Below are 19,029 nucleotides of genomic sequence, written 5' to 3'. Positions count from 1 at the left end.
GTGGGGGACCAGACTTCAGCCGGCTGCGGGCACCGGCTACCATCACCTTGGTTTACCAGAGACTCGTGTGTTTACTAGTAGTGAGTACATCAGTGCCCTCCGGCCGCCCATCTCCCTGCACCGCCCAACTCCCCAAGGGGTCCCGGGGCCACCATCCCTACCCACGGAGGGGTTAACAACTTGCTGCGCAACATCTCCCCTGGGTGCCCCGTAACTGCAGCGGTGGTGTCCACCTTCACCACATCCCGTGGGTGGCGTCACAAACTTAAACATGGCTCTGGCCGAACACCTACGTCCCGGCTCGGCTTAGAAAAGAGGCGGATCGCCGGTCACAGCGACGTCGCAGGGCAGGTAAGTAGTGTGACAGGGGAGTGCGATTTTGTGCCCATGTCGCACAAAAGAGGGGGCAGGTTCAGCGTCACAGCGACGTCACAGCAGCGTCACTGAACTGCCGCCCAATAGAAAAGGAGGGGAGGAGATGAGCGGCCGGAACCTCCCGGCCACCTCCTTCCTTCCTCCTTTTCCGCTGGAGGCAGGTATGGAGATGTTTGTCGTTCCAGCGGCGTCACACATGTCACGGGCGGAGGAGGGGACGCTGCGCTCTCCCACTGCTCGGGTCCGGCCGCTGCTGCTGCGGCTGCCGCTGCTCGGTAGTGGCTCGAGCGGGGGGCGGATCCCGGGGACTCGAGCGGCGTTCCTCGCCCGTAAGTGAAAAGGGGGATTTGATTGGATGGTGGGGGATTTGGTGATTGTCCGTGACGCCACCCAGGTTGTGGTGATATTGGTGACACCACCGCTGCTCTAGACGGGGATCCCGGGAGCGGTGACAGGGAGCAGCTTTGTTGTTAGTTCTCCCCTCCGTGGGTAGGGGGTTGGTTGTCCCGGGGCCCGGTGATGGGGTAGGGATGGATGACAGGCGGGTTACAGGGCCTGGGGAGGTGCAGGGTCACGGGGGCAGCGCTGTGCCGCACGGCACGGTGGTACTCACTTAGCCAATGATGAGGACACAGTTCTCGGTAAAACACACGGCTGGATGGACGGGTCCCACAGGCGGCTGCGGTGTTGTTTCTCCCGGCAGGTTGATGGTGACTGCCTTTCCCTGCACCTACGTGCTGTAAACGGTTCCAATGGGTTCCCACCAGTAACCCGCTCCCCAGCTTGGATATGGGCTGGAGGAGCCCCTTTTGCCCGCAGGCTCTGGCCCTGGGAACGGTAGCTTTGGCTGTGTTTCCCTCTCTCGGTTGGACTGTTGCCTTCTGTCGGGTCTTGGCTGCTGGGAAACCCAGGAGGTCCCCTTCGCTAACGAATTTGGCAAATTCACGGTGACTCCTAGCCTTGCCGGGGTCCGTAAGCCCCTGCCAGATGGTGCTGACTTCTCTTTGTGTACCGGTCCGGTACCGCCGGGCCACCGCCCGTCCACGGTCCTTACGGTAGACTCCGATAGGCCACTCCTGCAGACGGTCACCACCGTCTGCCAACCTTGCTGATCCGTCCGGGCCACACACCCGGACCAACTCCAGTTTGCACAGCTGCCACTTCACTCCTCTCACTTTCGCTTCCTAAACTCAACTCTCTACTTTTCTACCTCCAGGACTGTGAACTCCTCGGTGGGCGGGGCCAACTGCCTGGCCCACCCCCTGGCGTGAACATCAGCCCCTGGAGGAAGGCAACAAGGGTTTTGTGTCTGACTTCGGTGTGCCTGACCGGGAGTGTGGGGTGTGTGGGTGTTGTTCTCTGTGGCCCCTGGCTTGTCCAGGGCGCCACACACACAGCGATGTGTGATGCCGCTGGAGTGACAAACAACATTGTACCGTCGCTACAGCGATATTATGGAAATGAGCGACGTGATAACGAGCTACGATATCGCACGTATTTGCGCTCATTGATCGTCGCTCATTTGCGTCACATGCTGCGATGTCGCTACCGGCGCCGTATGTGCGTCACTACCGACGTGACCCCGACGATATATCGGTAGCGGTGTCGCAGCGTGTAAAGCCCGCTTAAGGGCATATGCCAAGTAGGCAGACAGCAGGCCCAGAAAATTTGTGTGCATCACAGTCGCTCAAGAAGGATGAATCAGAACAAGACATTTCTCGTGACAGGAGTGACCCCATCTAAGCACATCTCTGGATCTCCAGTCCAAGATAGGTTCATGTCTCTGAAGCCATGGCAGACCCAATAGCAGAGAGTGCGACATCCCTAGTAACATGTGGAAAGCTATTTTCTCCGTGTACAGCATTCCCACCCGAAGCGTAACTAGCTCTGAGATTAACTGAATAGCCTCGGCCAAAGGCTTTCCATCCACAGACGTCACCTCAATGGGAACTTGCAGTCGATGAGTGGGAATCCGGTACTAATCCATAATGGTCTGTTGTAAGAAGTTCCTGGCAGAACCTGAGTCCAGAAAGGCAGACTTGGTAAACCGGGTACTGCCACATGACATGGACACGGATATGGAGAAGATGACGGGGACTTGCCTTAACTTAAGGTAGCCTCTCCCACTGACCCTAGGATCAGGTGAGTAGGACTTCCCTCACCGGGGCGTCAGACCTCTAGGAGGAGTTTTGCTGGATACCCCTGATCAACCTCCATGGGCTGAAGAAGAGACTCAGAGACTGCGGGTCTCGGCATCATGGGTCTCTTGAAGGTAGGAGCCAGGTGCAACAACCTTCTCTCTCTGTCCGCCTCTCTGGATGGTTCTAAGAATCTAACGTCAATGCGGATTGCCAGCGATACCAGACAAGATGGCATATCTCGACAGGCCAACTTGTCCCTGATTCTTCTGGATCTTCCCTACCAGAAGGCAACCACTAGTGCTTCATTATTCCAGCCCACTTTGGAGGACAGTTTGCGGAAACGGACGGCATACTGGCCTACAGTGAGGCTCCCCTAGGAAAATTTAAGGAGTGAGGATACTGCCCAGGAGACTTGACCTTTCATGTCAAACACTTTGCGGAACAGCTCTAGAAAGGTCAGCAGGTTCTGGACGATAGAATCATTCCTCTCCCATAATGAATTGATCCATACAAGAGCCTCACCAGTCATGTGTGACATCATGAAGGTCACTTTGGCCCGGACCTAGATGAACTAAAGGTAGAAAAGTTCAAAGTGCAAGGAGCACAGATTTATGAATTCCCTGCATTGTTGGGGATCGCTGTCAAGACGAGAAGCAGTAGACAATTGAGGACCGGAGCTTATAGCCAGATTCACTGAGTAGGAGCCGCAGCTGATACCAGAGCAGAAGAAAAAGCTTGAAAACGGGTATCCAGTGTCAGCTTATGAGTCGCAATTCGGTCCTTTTGATCTCGCTGAACAACCACCTCTTGCTGCAGACCGTAAGCAAGACCACATTGGAGCCAGCAGAATCCATGGCCTTGGCAAACTGTAAGGGGTACTTTGCACACTACGACATCTCAAGCCGATGGTAGCGATGCCGAGCGAGATTGTCCCCGCCCCTGTCGCAGCTGCGATATCTTGTGATAGCTGCCGTGGCGAACATTATCGCTACGGCAGCCTCACATGCACTCACCTGCCCTGCGATGTCACCCTGGCCGGCAAACCGCCTCCTTCCTAAGGGGGCGGGTCGTGCGGCGTCACAGCGACGTCACACGGCAGGCGGCCAATAGAAGCAGAGGGGCGGAGATGAGCGGGACGAAAACATCCCGGCCACCTCCGTCCCTCCGCATAGCCGGCGTGAGCCGCGGGACGCAGGTAAGGAGATGTTCCTTGCTCCTGCGGCTTCTCACACAGCGATGTGTGCTGCCACAGGAACGAGGAACAACATCGTACCTGTCGCTGCTGCGACATTATGGAAATGACCGACACTACACCGATGATACGATTTCGACGCTTTTGCGCTCGTTAATCGTATCAAAAACGATTTACACACTCCGATGTCGACAGCGACGCCGGATGTGCGACACTTTCTATTTGACCCCACAGACATCGCAGCTGCGATGTCGTAGTGTGCAAAGTACCCCTAAGGGTATGTGCGCACACTGCGTTTTGTCAAATGTAGAAAAAAATGCACCCTCTGGCAGACTGGACAACTGTAAACACTGCGTTTGACAAAAAAAATGCATCCAAAACGCATGCATTTTGGATGCATTTTGAATGCATTTTGAATGCATTTTGGATGCATTTTTGACAGTGCGGTCCCACTCGGGTCTGCTACATCCCCATAGAGCATGGCTAGCTGCGAGACAGAGCTGTGCGATCAGAATGAACTCGGATGAACTTCACCCGACTTCATTGTCAGTGCGTGGCTCTGTCTGTGTGCTGCGGCCTGATTTGTGGTCACCGGTGAAGGACTCACCGGTGACAGAAAATTCCCTGAGTGACTGAAGTGAGCTGTGCGATCAGCGGTACCGTCACTCAGGTTACCCGCGGCCTTCATTGGTAGCGCGACTCACTTCAGTTGCTCCGTGGAGCAGACAGAGAGCAGTCGTGGACCTGGAGGGGTGTTTGGTGGGTTAATAAACTGGTGAAAGAGGGTGTTTTTTTGTCTTTTATTCCAAATAAAGGATTTTTTGGGTGTATGTGTTTATTTTCTTTAACTTACAGGTTAATCATGGGTGGTGTCTCATAGACTCCTGCCATAATTAACCTAGGACTGAGTGGCAGCTATGAAGTAAGAACCCCAGCACTCAAATGGTAGACAAATATGGTAATTTTGAATATTTTTATTGGTATTTTTTGATAATCTGCAAAAAGTGCACCAAATAATTTAGCAAAACACCCGACGTTTCGGCTACTGGAGCCTTTTTGAAGGTTTTGTGTGTAGGTAAAGGAGAGGCAACATGGGTCTGGGAAGGAGGAAGAGTCCTGATAGAGTAGTGGTGACAGCAGTGACGCCGCCATCACTGCTGTCACCACTACTCCACCAGGACTCTTCCTCCTTCCCAGGCCCTCACATACAGAGGCATTACATTTCCATCATTTCCTTACTTCCTGACCTTTGGTCGAATTTGATATATTGATATACTGCAAAAGTGTGGCACCTCACAGCGTGTCCTTGATGGTAGTCCACCAGTGACCCATGTCGTCTCTCCTTTACCTACACGCAAAACCTTGAAAAAGGCTCCAGAAGCCGAAACGTCTGGTGTTTTGCTAAATTATTTGGTTCACTTTTTGCAGATTATCAAAAAATACCAATAAAAATATTCAAAATTACCATATTTGTCTACCATTTGAGTGCTGGGATTCTTACTTCATAGTTTGTCCATTTACCCCTATAGCACCTATTTACTTATAGTGGTTGAGCCTGGTTTATCCTGCCTTAGTGGCAGCTATGAGCTGCCATTAACTCCTTGTTACCCCGATTGCCAACGCAACAGGGAAATTTGGGATGAGCCGGGTAGAGTCCCGGGACTGTCACATCTAATGAATGCGGTAATTCCGGGCAGCTGCTGGCTGATATTTTTAGACCGGGGGGCTCACGATAACGTGGGGCTCCCCATCCTGAGAATACCAGCCTTCAGCCGTGTGGCTTTACCTTGGCTGGTATTAAAATTGGGGGGATTTTTTTTAATTATTTATTTAATTTACTGCACGAGATATATATATATATATATATATATATATATATATAAAATAATATATATATATATATATATATATATATATATTACTGCACTATATATATATATAGAGTCTTCGGATTCTTTAGGGTCAGCAAGATCCTTGATGGTCCCCTTACTGTGCAGGTGTTAACAGGTCAGCTTGAAGCTCTTTCCTGTCCTAGGGTCCTGTACCCAGTCGGTGCGTATTTCCACCGTACTCCACCGGCAACCACTTCTCCTGGGTACCAGGTCACCGTTAACCCGAGTCAGGACGTTGCTTCACTTCCACCTTCACTCCTCTACCGCTGTCAACTCACTGACTACTCTCCACAGTCTGCCCCTCCCACCTGTTCAATTAGTGGACTGGAGTGGCTCCACCTCTAGGCGGCCATCCATTGGTCCCACCCTAACTGGGTACCATTGTATGGGGGATTGTTGGGGAAAACTGGGTTTACCTGGGTTTTTGGTGGTACCAGTACTGTGGTTCTGGGTCCCTAAGGGGGTAGGCCCTGCATCCTTGTGGAGATGCAGAACCTTGTAGCACCCTGATGGTTTCAGGGGCGCTACATATGCAATAATGAATCGGACCCATAGTTTTTATATAGATTACATAAAGGCTGCTTTACACCAGACAATCTATCGTGCGATAGATCGTCGGGGTCACGGTTTTGTGACGCACATCCGGCATCGCTGGCGATGCCGGCCTGTGTGACACCTCCTAGCGACGCAGTATTGCTCACAAATCGTGAGTCGTGTACTGCTCGCTAGGTTCCATAATATCGTTTAATTTAGTTGTTCATCGTTTCCGGGGTAGCACACGCCGGTCCGTGTGACACCCCGGGAACGATGAACAGCAGCTCACCTGCATCACGCGGCCGCCGCCGGCTATGTGAAGGAAGAAGGTGGGTGGGATGTTTACATCCCGCTCATCTCCGCCCCTCCGCTTCCATTGGCTGGCGGCCGTGTGACGTCGATGTGACGCCGAACGTCCCTCCCACTCCAGGAAGTGGACGTTCGCCGCCCACAGCGAGGTCGCACGAGAGGTAAATATGTGTGACGGGGGTTACCGACTTTGTGCGCCACGGGCAGCGATTTGCCCGTGACGCAAAAAGGACGGGGTCGGGTACGATCGATTCTGAAATTGCACAATCGGTCATACCATGTAAAGCAGCCTTTAGACTAGATCAAGCTATTGGGCAGACAATGACAGCCTCCGTTGCTAAAGATTTGTATATGGAAATAGTCATTGCGGGAAATGTCCTTAATTATCTTTCCATCATTGCAGCATTCCTGTTTTTCACAGATTCAATTCTAACAAATAATTGACATTTCCCAGGCTTTTCCATTTAACATTCATTGAATAGAATAATTTAAAATGGAAAGTATAATTTAGTATACAGTTGGCTTCCTCAACTACCGTAATTAAACATCTTGCTGTTTAGATTTTATGTCATATGAGCTTCAGTTTTTGAAAAAAACTTCCTGATATGAGAAAAGAAAGTGCATGTCACTTCCTAGAAATGCCTATTGATAGAAATAACTCCAAAGTAGGCACTGTCTTATCAAAAAGAAAAAACAAAAAGCCAGCACTAAATGTGCACTTCAGCACTAAAAATTCCAAACTGTACTTATTATAAAAATTTAGAGATTTTTGGCAAAAAATTGCAATTTCTTGAGCTACCCCGCCACGTCACGGCAAATCTCATTTGGGGCAGTCCTACACTAAAATATTTTTATAAAATGTGCCATACGGCCTCACATATGAATAGTAGAAGTGCTCTTAGCAGCACTCACCTGGTCTATTTCAGTCCCGTACCCATGACTGAGTCATGGCTGTGGGCGGGACAGGTCCAAGCAAATTCTGCATGAAGTAAATAGCCTGTGGACAGGGCCTGATGACTGAATGTGAACAGTCACCAACCGCCAAAATCTAGACAGGTGGAATACATCCCAAATTGGGGTGCATAGCAAGGTGGGGGTCAGCCACCGACCAATTCAATGAAGAAAAAACAAAAAGCCAGCACTAAATGTGCACTTCGGCACTAAAAATTCCAAACTGTACTTATTATAAAGATTTTGAGATTTTTGGCACATTTTATAAAAATATTTTAGTGTAGGACTGCCCCAAATGAGATTTGCCGTGACGTGGCGGGGCAGCTCAAGAAATTGCAATTTGCTGCCAAAAATCTCAACATTTTTATAATAAGTACAGTTTGGAATTTTTAGTGCTGAAGTGCACATTTAGTGCTGGCTTTTTGTTTTTTCTTCACTGTCTTATCAAAAGGCTTCAAAAAAAACTCTTTTGGAAAAAAAGTCTCCAGGAATTGAAGATATTTTAACTAGAAAACTATTATATATTGATGTGTATAGGAGTAGTATCTGTCACCTATAAACTCTCATGTTAAAAAACATTGTGAGATTCTGACTCGCTCTCTTTCGGCTTGTAGGCACATATAGAAACGGAATTCCTTTAAAGTCCAGCTAGGTTCGCCATCATGGCATTACAACTAGTGATGGGTGGCTGTAAAAATCCGGATCCGCGCAGTTTCAAAAGTATCAAATTGCCACTTCAAAACTCTCCAGCACTCTATTTCCATCCATTTTTGGGTGCTTCTTGAAGTATGTTTTGGGTCATTATCATGCTGGAAGATCCATGACCTAGAGCGAACACCCAGCTTTTTGACACTGGGCACTACATTGCGACCCCAAATTCTTTGATAATTTTCAGATTTCGTGATGCCTTGCCCACAGTCAATTCTCCAGTGCCAGAGGAAGCAAAACAACTCCAAAACATCTTTGAACCTACACCATATTTGATTGTAGGTAGTGTGTTGTTACCTTTGTAGGCCTCATTCTATTTTTGGTAAACAGTAGAATGACGTGCTTTACCGAAAAGCTCTATCTTGGACTCATCTATCCACAAGATGCTTTCCCAGAAGGATTTTGGCTTACTCATGTACATTTTGGCTTACTGCAATTTAGCTTTTTTATGTCTGTGTGTCAGTAGTGGGATCCTCCTGAGTCTCCTCCATAGCGTTTCATTTCATTCAAATGCTTGTTCGCGTTGACACTGAGTCTGAAGGACAGCTTGCCTTTCTTTGGAACTTTATTGGGGCTTCTTATCCACTATCGGGACTGTGTTGCAACCTTTCATCAATTTTTCTCTACTTGTCTAAGCGGTCACCTGGTTCTTCACTAGGGTCACTGATGATGTGGATAGGCTTGTGCCACCAGGTGCCGCTCTTAGGGCAGTGTCTGGGACTGTGGTAGCTGAGCAGAGCTGGGTGAGCAGCAGGACAGGGACAAAGCTACAGACAGGATGGGTTCTGGGATTCAGGCAAGGCTGACACGGGAAGACAGAGAGGAACGTACTCAAATAGGACCAGAGAGGCACTCAGACAGGACTGGAACAGGTACCCTGACAAGACTAGAAAAAGAACACGGGCTGGGACCAGGACACAGGAACAGACACAGGCACACAGTCAAGACAGGTCAAGGAATACGTACAGGTCATGTACAGGAACACAGGCTAGATGGGTCCAAAAACACAGACAAATCAGGTACAGCAACACAGGCTGGACAGGTCCAGGAACATAGACAGGTCATGTACAAGAACATAGGCTAAACAGGTTTAGGAACTTAGGTAGGTCGGTACTGGAACATAGGCTGGTTGGATCCACGAACATAGACAGGACCGGAACTGGAACATAGGCTGGCCGGATCCCAAAAACTCAGGCAGGGCTGGTACTAGAATTCAGGACTGGATATACTGTAATCCAGGGCTGGATATATCCAGGAACACAGTCAGGACCGACACTGAAACACAGACTGAATGGACCAGTAGCTCAGGCAAAATCGATACTGGTATAGAAGGTTGGACCGACCAAAAATACAGACAAAGCCGACACTGGGACACAGACTGAATGGATTCAGGTGCACAGCAGGTACAGAACTGATTACAGGTAGACATGGTGCTGGATACAGGCAGACTGGATCAACAGACTGGATCAACACAAAAGGACTAGGCTAGGAATCTAATTCATTGCTCAGGCCCTTCCCAACAGGGAAGGGAGCCTTAAATACCTGGTGCCTACCAGTGACAGGCTGGAAACAAATTTTCATGGTGCATGCACTGCCCCTCTAAGAGATGGAAAGCACACGCACCCCAGGCTAGTGATCAGGGAAACCAGTGCACATGTGGAGGCCCTGGAGCCTGCGAACCTTGGCGAGAACCAGTGTCCGAAATGTGACGCCCCTGACCTTATCATGGTGTCACAGGGAACTGCACTCCTTTCTTTTATGGTGCAGAACTCATCCTCCATGGTTCTGGGATCCTAATTCTGGTATTGTTCCCATCAGCACTCAAATCCTAACCACATCTCACACCACACCCTGTCAGGCACACCAGTGGGTGGTCTAGCTGGAAAAGGGCCACCCGCCTAGGGGTTAGGCAGACTGGTGGGAGGGACATAGTCAGTCTGAGAGTAGCCCTCAAAGAGTGAGGAGCTGAGGGAGTTGTAGCTCCCTGGGAGACTTTGGTTAGGTCGCAGATGGTGGTCTGGGCCCGGAGGAGTCGGACACCCAGTCGCAGGATATTGGAGAAGGGTGCCCAGGCTTAGTTTTGGAGAATGGTCGGCACCGGAAAGTCCAGTAACCGGACCGGTGCTGAGCACGGCAGGGTACAGGACCCTAGATCAGGGAGTAGCTTCACGCAACCTGGTAATTCACCTGTGGAGGATAGTCTCTTTATGAACTTTCCCCAAGAGCTCAGAGATCGAAGGCATCAACACAACGAGGGGGATAGGGCTTTCAAGCTTATGCGGCCTACAGAAATCCCAAGTGTCAGCCATCGAGAGCATAGCTCCACTATTTTAATATAGGGAGCGGAACCTTGACAGCTTCAGGCCTAAGGGTCACTTAGGAACTTCTACAATTGTGCATGAAGGCAGGCTCCAGACCACTAACAATACCAGCGGGGACGGATTCCCGGACGAGCTCCCCAGAGTGGCAGTGGCACCCAGAGACTTGGTTTACTTCTGTGTCAGAGTCTGCTTAATGGTTGTATCAATATCCGCACAGTCTGAGTGAGTACACTGCTCTCCCTGCATCCTGCCTGCCCACACAGCCCGCACCACGCTACCCTCCACATATTCTTTAGAGTCCCGGGGTCTCCCCTAGCCATGGAGGGAACATCATATGGCTGCCCCACTCCATCTCCCTGGGTACTCCCATCGGCAGCAACGGTGCTCCCCTTACTGCGAACCACGGGTGGCATCACGAACTCTCCCTTGTAAATATTCCCCCTTTACATTTCGAAGTGGCCGCAAGCCCCCGGGTCCGGAGACCCAGGGGCTTGCCACAGTGATCCCGGATTCGAGCAGTTTGACTGCTGCAGGGGCGGCACAGAAACATACTCGAGCAGCCTCGGAGCAGGGGGGGTAGGTGGGCACAGAAGTCAGGGGAGCACTATCGGGCCACCTTAGTCCGCGGTCCGCAGTGTCTTCATGGGACTTGGACATTGTCTGAGCTGCTGTCAAGATGACAGCGCCTCAGAAAAGGTGTTGCAACAGCTCCAACTGATCAACTGTACTAGGGTCTTTTAGACGCAAGTACAATTGAAGCCTTGACTCGGCAATTTTGGATAAGGACAACGTCAGCACCATGATCAGGTCAGATGATCACACTGTTGACATCACTCCTCGGAGACGCAGTGGCGCTCACAGCGTTGGTGGAAAAGTGCTCCAGTGGAGCTAAATACACTGAAGATTTGTTGTACTTAGGGGTAGGGAAAAGAGGGAAGAGGGTGGGGGTGGTATGTGGTATGTGAGGGAAGCGATTTAAAAACTCAGAATAGGGAGTAAGAGGGTGATTAGTACAGATGCAGTATGGGGAGCAAATGGAGGGGGCAATATAGGGAGCAAGAGGGCAGGATAGATTCGGACACAGTATGAGGAGTTGGGGGAATGGGTGCGGTCACAGTATGGTAAGTGTGGGGGGATGGGTGTTGACACAGTATGACGAGTTAGAGTGGATGTGTGCAGACACAGTATGGGAAGTGATGGTGATGGGTGCAGGCATAGTATGGGAAGTAAGGGGTGATGGATGCGGACACTGTATGAAAAGTGAGGAGAGTTGGGTGTAGACATAGTATGAGGAATGTGAGGGGATGGGTGTGGACACAGTATGAGGAGTTAGGGAGGCATGTGTGCAGACACAGTATGGGGAGAGAGGGAGGGATGGGTGTTAGCATAGTATAAGGAGCAGAGGAGTGAGCAGTACGGAGGTCGGGAGGAGACCGTATGGGATGGATGCATAAACAACTGGGTAGTGTGGGTAGGGGCGGTATGTAGAAGGGGCTGCATGGGGGGATAGTGTGAGGCAACAGCAAGGATGGGACCATTTGGTGAGGAGAGGGAGTGGGATTAGAGGGAACAGTATAAAGACTGGAAGTTCCAGTCCAGGGTGCCCAGTATGAAAAGGAAAGGGCAGTGTGGAGGGCGTGTACCATAAAAGGCACAGTGTGTGTGTCAAATTTTGTGCAGGGAACATAGTGAGGAGCAATTATTTATTCAGGAGTGCAGTGTAGGGCAGATATTTTTATTCAGGAACATTATCATGACTCTCTTATTTTTCCAGGTGTAGTGTTGTGATGTGTTGCAGAAAAGCAGAGAAGATGGAAATCTGTAGAGACAAGCTGTGGCCATGAAAAGTCATCATGGATTCTGTACAGGAAAAAGAAAAGAAAAAGAACAACTCTGATCAGAGACAAAGTCCTCTGTTGTGAATGTCAGTTATGCTTTTGCTCCTGTGAGGCTCCCTCTTGTGGCCAGGAATGGTTTACACAGAGTGTGCTGGAGCAATGAGCGTTTCCATTGCTAACTCTCTGCCTATTTAAACCTTGGTCTGCCGGCAGTCTGAGCCAGTTATCATTGTCCTGTAGCTTACCAGCCTTTTCATCTTGCTTCTGACCACATCTACCCCAGATAAGTGCTTGGTTCTTTCTTATGTTGTTTTTGTTCTTTTGATCTTATCTGGGTTGTCAATTATTGTGGTTATTGTCAGTTTACTTGCATGCAGGAATCTTCCCTCTGTTGCTTAGCTGGGAAGCTCCCTGCAGCTATGTTTAGAGTTTTGCTCCTATAAGTCCATGTGTTTGTTGCTTCTTGAATTTGCAATTGTTCCTGTTTTGTGTTCATTGGTTTGACAAGAGCGCCTGATATAAGACGGAGTGCAGATCGTGCGATTTGATGACCTTTTAGTACTATCAGGTGTTTGGGTTTTTGTAGGGTTTTTCTCTGGCCACAATCAGCCCCCTTTCCTATCCTTTCCTATTTAGTCAGTGGGGCCTCACCTTTGCTAATCCTATCATCCTTCTGTGTATTGTATTTTCCTATATCACCGTAGTCTTTGAATGTGGGGGGCTTGCTATACCTTTTGCTGTCTATTTCTGAGACAGAGAGTTAGTCATCCTTCCTTCCCTTAGGATAGCTATTTCTCCGGCTGGGTTTGCGGAGCATAGGATGTTAGTTCACCCCTCAGCTACATCTAGTGTTGATGGTTAGTAAGGGGATGGCGGCCAGATTAGTTGCCAATGCTCTTGTCACCTTTTTGCCAATGATCTATTGTGATCTTCCATGGTTCCGGATCATAACAGTCCTCTATAAGTTATCTGGATGGAAATGATTATTTTTAATACTGAAATTCTCATCAGTACTGTGGTTCTTGTATGGTCTGATGATAACTGGTAGCAACAACTCCTAGTATCTTTATACCATTGTTGAGGTCATACTGGAAGTTGTAAGTTTATGCGATACAAATATATATATATACAAGGCTGACCTGACATTACAATTGATGTACCATGTACTGATGCTTCTTGTGTAGAGATGAGCGAACCGGCCGCGGTTCGGCTCAAGTTCGGTCCGCCGAACGGAGGTCTGGTTCGAGTTCGGTTCGGCAAACCACTCGAACCCCATAGGAAACAATGGGAGGCAATCACAAACACATAAAAACGCGTTATAAATGTACACATACAGTTAATAAACATTGCCATAACACTTACCTGTCCCCGGGATGCGTCCTGCACTCTGTCTCCTGCAGCTCTTCCATCGGTAATCGCTGCGTCCTCCGGGAACACCAGCAGTGATGCAGGACCTATCGTGACGTCAAAATAGCCATGTGACCAGTCACGTGTCTATTAACTCACTGGCTACAGACTGGTCACATGACTATGACGCGTCATGCTAGGACCTGTCATTGCATCTCTCTGTTACATGGTGCACGTTTGTGTATCGCCGTGTACCGGCGACATGCTCTAGCACACGGTCGACTCCCTGCTCTGCTTCCCCGTTCCCTTAAGGTACCGTCACACTAAGCGACGCTCCAGCGATCCCACCAGCAACCTGACCTGGCAGGGATCGCTGGAGCATTGCTACACGGGTTGCTGGTGAGCTGTCAAACAGGCAGATCTCACCAGCAACCAGTGACCAGCCCCCAGCCAGCAGCGACGCGTGGAAGCGATGCTGCACTTGGTAACTAAGGTAAATATCGGGTAATCAACCCGATATTTACCTTGGTTACCAGCGCACACCGCTTAGCGCTGGCTCCCTGCACTCCTAGCCAGAGTACACATCGGGTTAATTTTACCCGATGTGTAGTCTGGCTATGTGTGCAGGGAGCAGGAGCCGGCACTGGCAGCGTGAGAGTGGCGGACGCTGGTAACGAAGGTAAATATCACGTAACCAAGAAAAGGGCTTCTTGGTTACCCGATGTTTACCGTAGTTACCAGCGTCCGCAGAAGCCGGCTCCTGACCGGCTGACACAGCCGGTCAATAACGAAGATCACCGTTGCCATAGCAACGCGCTTGGTAGTGGTGACGTCCCGCTACCAGCACGCAGCGGCACCGGAATCACGTGTTCGGAGCAGCGTTGCTATGGCAACCCGTGCCACCGCTTACAGCCGGGAGCCTGTGGTCACTCTCACAGAGTGATTTCTGCACGGAGCACAGCGTCCTTTCTCCCATGCACTGCTGTCTGATGGAGCAAACAAAGCTGCATGTGTTGAAGGAGAAAAAAGACAGAAGAGCATGGATCGTGGAGGGCTAAGAGAGGGGAATAAAGATGGAGTCTCTAATGTGTCTGTGTATTTATTTCTATTAAAGTATTTTTTCTCTGTGTGGTGTTTTTTTTAACCCTTTATTGGAGATTCTTAATGGCCGGGTCAAACGTGCCTGACATTAAGAATCTCTGGCTTAATACTAGCTAGTAAAATAAAGCAGTATTAACTCATTATTACCCAGCGAGCCACCCGGCTTCAGGGCTGTTGGAAGAGTTGGATACAGCACCAGATGATAGCGCTTCTATGAAAGCGCCATTTTCTGGGGCGGCTGTGGACTGCAATTCGCAGCAGAGGCGCCCAGAAACCTCGGGCTAACCTGTGCTGCGGATCCAATCCCCAGCTGCCTAGCTGTACCCGGCTGGACACAAAAATGGGGCAAAGCCCATGTTGTTTTGTTTTTTTTAAATTATTTAAAAAATTCATGAATTACAGTTAGGTCCAGAAATAATTGGACAGTGACACAATTTTCGCGAGTTGGGCTCTGCATGCCACCACATTGGATTTGAAATGAAACCTCTACAACAGAATTCAAGTGCAGATTGTAACGTTTAATTTGAAGGTTTGAACAAAAATATCTGATAGAAATTGTATCGATCAACTTTGCGGCATTTGGCTGCATCTGGGCTGAAAGTATATCCCTGTACACTTCAGAATTCATCCGGCTACTCTTGTCTGCTGTTATGTCATCAATAAACACAAGTGACCCAGTGCCATTGAAAGCCATGCATGCCCATGCCATCACGTTGCCTCCACCATGTTTTACAGAGGATGCGGTGTGCCTTGGATCATGTGCCGTTCCCTTTCTTCTCCAAACTTTTTTCTTCCCATCATTCTGGTACAGGTTGATCTTTGTCTCATCTGTCCATAGAATACTTTTCCAGAACTGAGCTGGCTTCATGAGGTGTTTTTCAGCAAATTTAACTCTGGCCTGTCTATTTTTGGAATTGATGAATGGTTTGCATCTAGATGTGAACCCTTTGTATTTACTTTCATGGAGTCTTCTCTTTACTGTTGACTTAGAGACAGATACACCTACTTCACTGAGAGTGTTCTGGACTTCAGTTGATGTTGTGAACGGGTTCTTCTTCACCAAAGAAAGTTTGCGGCGATCATCCACCACTGTTGTCATCCGTGGACGCCCAGGCCTTTTTGAGTTCCCAAGCTCACCAGTCAATTCCTTTTTTCTCAGAATGTACCCGACTGTTGATTTTGCTACTCCAAGCATGTCTGCTATCTCTCTGATGGATTTTTTCTTTTTTTCAGCCTCAGGATGTTCTGCTTCACCTCAATTGAGAGTTCCTTAGACCGCATGTTGTCTGGTCACAGCAACAGCTTCCAAATGCAAAACCACACACCTGTAATCAACCCCAGACCTTTTAACTACTTCATTGATTACAGGTTAACGAGGGAGACACCTTCAGAGTTAATTGCAGCCCTTAGAGTCCCTTGTCTAATTACTTTTGGTCCCTTGAAAAAGAGGAGGCTATGCATTACAGAGCTATGATTCCTAAACCCTTTCTCCGATTTGGATGTGAAAACTCTCATATTGCAGCTGGAAGTGTGCACTTTCAGCCCATATTATATATATATAATTGTATTTCTGAACATGTTTTTGTAAACAGCTAAAATAACAAAACTTGTGTCACTGTCCAAATATTTCTGGCCCTGACTGTAAGTAAAAAAAGGGCTTCCCTATATTTTTAGTTCCCAGCCGGGTACAAATAGGCAGCTGGGGGTTGGGGGCAGCCCGTAGCTGCCTGCTGTACCTGGCTAGCATACAAAAATATGGCGAAGCGCACGTCATTTTTTTTGTAGTTTTTTGGCAAAAAAAATAAAAAATGCTTCCCAGGATTTTCCATTGACAGTGAAGGTAACACCAAGCAGTGGGTGTTAGCAGCCAGTAGCTGCTTGGATTACCCTTAGCTAGCAATACAAAAAATGCAACGGGAGCCCATATATATTTTTTTAATTATTTATTTAAATAACTAAAAACAAAATGGGCTTCCCTGTATTTTGATTGCCTGACATCACAGTGCTGTAAAAATAATACTTTAAAAAAAAGACGTAGTGCTCCGCGGTATTTTTGATTCTCAGCGCAGATAAAGCAGACAGCTACGGGTTTCCACCCCCATCTGCCTAGCGTTACCTTGGCTGGCAATCAAAATACAGGGAAGCCCATTAATTTTTTTATTTAAAAAATAGTTAAAAAAAAATGACGTTGGGTCTCCCCATTTTTGATAACCAGCTAGGGTAAAGCAGACGGCTGTAGCCTGAAAACCACAGCTGGCAGCTTTACTGTGGTTGGGGATCCAATGTGGAGGTCACCCCAGGCTCTTTTTTTATAATTATTTTATAAATATTAATAATTACAAAAAAAAAGTAGGGTCCCCCCCAAATTGGATCACCAGCCAAGGTAAAGTGGACAGCTGTGGTCTGGTATTCTCAGGGTGGGAAGGTCCATAGTTATTGGTCCTTCACAGCCTTAAAATAGCAGGCCGCAGGCGTCCCAGAATTGGCGCATCCACTAGATGCGCCAATCCTGGTGCTTCACCCCAGCTCATCCCGTGCCCTGGTGTGGAGGCAAACGAGGTAATAAATGGGGTTGATACTAGCTGTAAGGTCACCTGACATCAAGCCCAGCAGTTTGTGATGTCATGGCGTCTATCAGATACCCGACATCACAAACTGTCAGCACTAACAAAACAAATAGACAAAAAAATAATGTATTTGACAAAACACTCCCCAAAACATTCCCTCGTTCACCAATTTATTGTAAGGAAAAAAAAATAAGGGGGTCCCACGATGACTCTGGACCATCTAGAATAAAGGGGGACACGCTCAGGGAACGTGTCCCCCATTTTCTAGGAGTGCAGACACTCCATGTGAGGAGTGTGGGTGCAATGAATCTGCACCCACTCTCCCTGGGTCCACAGCAGCAGAGTCCATGTCGTAACTGTTGCTACCAAAGCTGCAATGCCCTGCTCAGGAGATAAGGGCATGCCTAATCAGGAGAACTATTCTACATTTCCAAATATTGGTATTTGCTGATATTATTGCTATTCCACTACTATATATTAGGGATAGGTTCATGGAGATGGAATACCCCTTTAAGTCTAGTTATCCAGCTGAATGAATACTAAACAACAGAGCTCGCTATTTAGATGTGTTTTCTTGTGGCGTATAACGAACTCTCATGTTTGGTAGTCGCAAACAGGGCAACAGAAATAGCAAATCCCTCCATTTGTAAATGTAGTATAGCTCTCCTGATCAACTATGTTCCTTACCTCATGAGCAGGGCATTGCAGTAGCTTACAGATGCATAGTTACCAACACTCACTGTGTCTGAACACAGGAAGCTGAGCTGTCAGACGCTCTGTGCATGCGGCAGCGTCTATTGTGAAGGAGGGGGCCGCGGGGGATCAACGCTGCACAGGTACCGTGGGACACTGGGGAACACCGGTGGGGTTATAGGGGGTGACCTGGCAGGGCCTGGGGAGGAGTTTTCTGTCGCATGTATCATGGCACATGCGACAGAAATCAGAGGAGTAGGGTGAATGCGGCTGGCGCGCTGCTGTGCGCGTGGCCATCTTGGATTTTCGGGAGGGGGGAGGGGGGGGCACTTTGGCGACACCGGGGGACCGGAGGGGACTGGGGAGGAGATTTATCTCCCATCTGACATGTTTGTTCATGCCAGATGGGAGATAAATAATTTTTTACCGGCGCTGTCATTTACTGTAACATGATCACTGGTATACGGTGTATACTGGTGATCACGTGAGCGGGGACCGGAAAAACCGACCTGAATCATGATCTCCAGGGTCTCAGTTAGCCCTAAAACCCCGGAGATTTTCTGACGCTGGGGGCGCTATTCACTTATTTCTGCCTGCTGTTTATAAACGGCAGATTAGAATAAGGCTACATTCACATGACTGATCCGTTTTTGCGGTCTGCAAAAAACGGTCTGTTTTTTTCACGGGTGCATCCGTGTGGCATCCGTTTCCGTTCCGTATTGTTAGGTCCGGGTGGTGGATCTACTGGGCCGTGCACCCCACCGGAGGCCTGGGTGCAAGTTAGCCGGAGCACTTGCGTGGCAGGGACTGCGTCCCACAGGGGACGGGTAGAACAGTCACTGGGGCTTCAGAGTTCCTGGAGACAGTGCAGGAATCCGGCACAGGTGCCGGGTAGGAATGTCAGGCAATAGTATTGATCACAGGACACGGCACAAGGGGGACCTGAGCATCTAGCTTTCAAGACAAGGCTTACAAGACACGTTGATCAGACCCCACCCACATGGCAAGGCCAGTCTTATATACCCAGCACAGCCTCATGTCATATCCTGCTGCAGCAGTG

Source organism: Anomaloglossus baeobatrachus, chromosome 3, assembly GCF_048569485.1.
Source record: "Anomaloglossus baeobatrachus isolate aAnoBae1 chromosome 3, aAnoBae1.hap1, whole genome shotgun sequence".
In the NCBI taxonomy this organism is placed as follows: Eukaryota; Metazoa; Chordata; class Amphibia; order Anura; family Aromobatidae; genus Anomaloglossus; species Anomaloglossus baeobatrachus.
The sequence above is the reverse complement of the archived record's forward strand: the minus strand, read 5'-3'. Positions refer to the sequence as shown.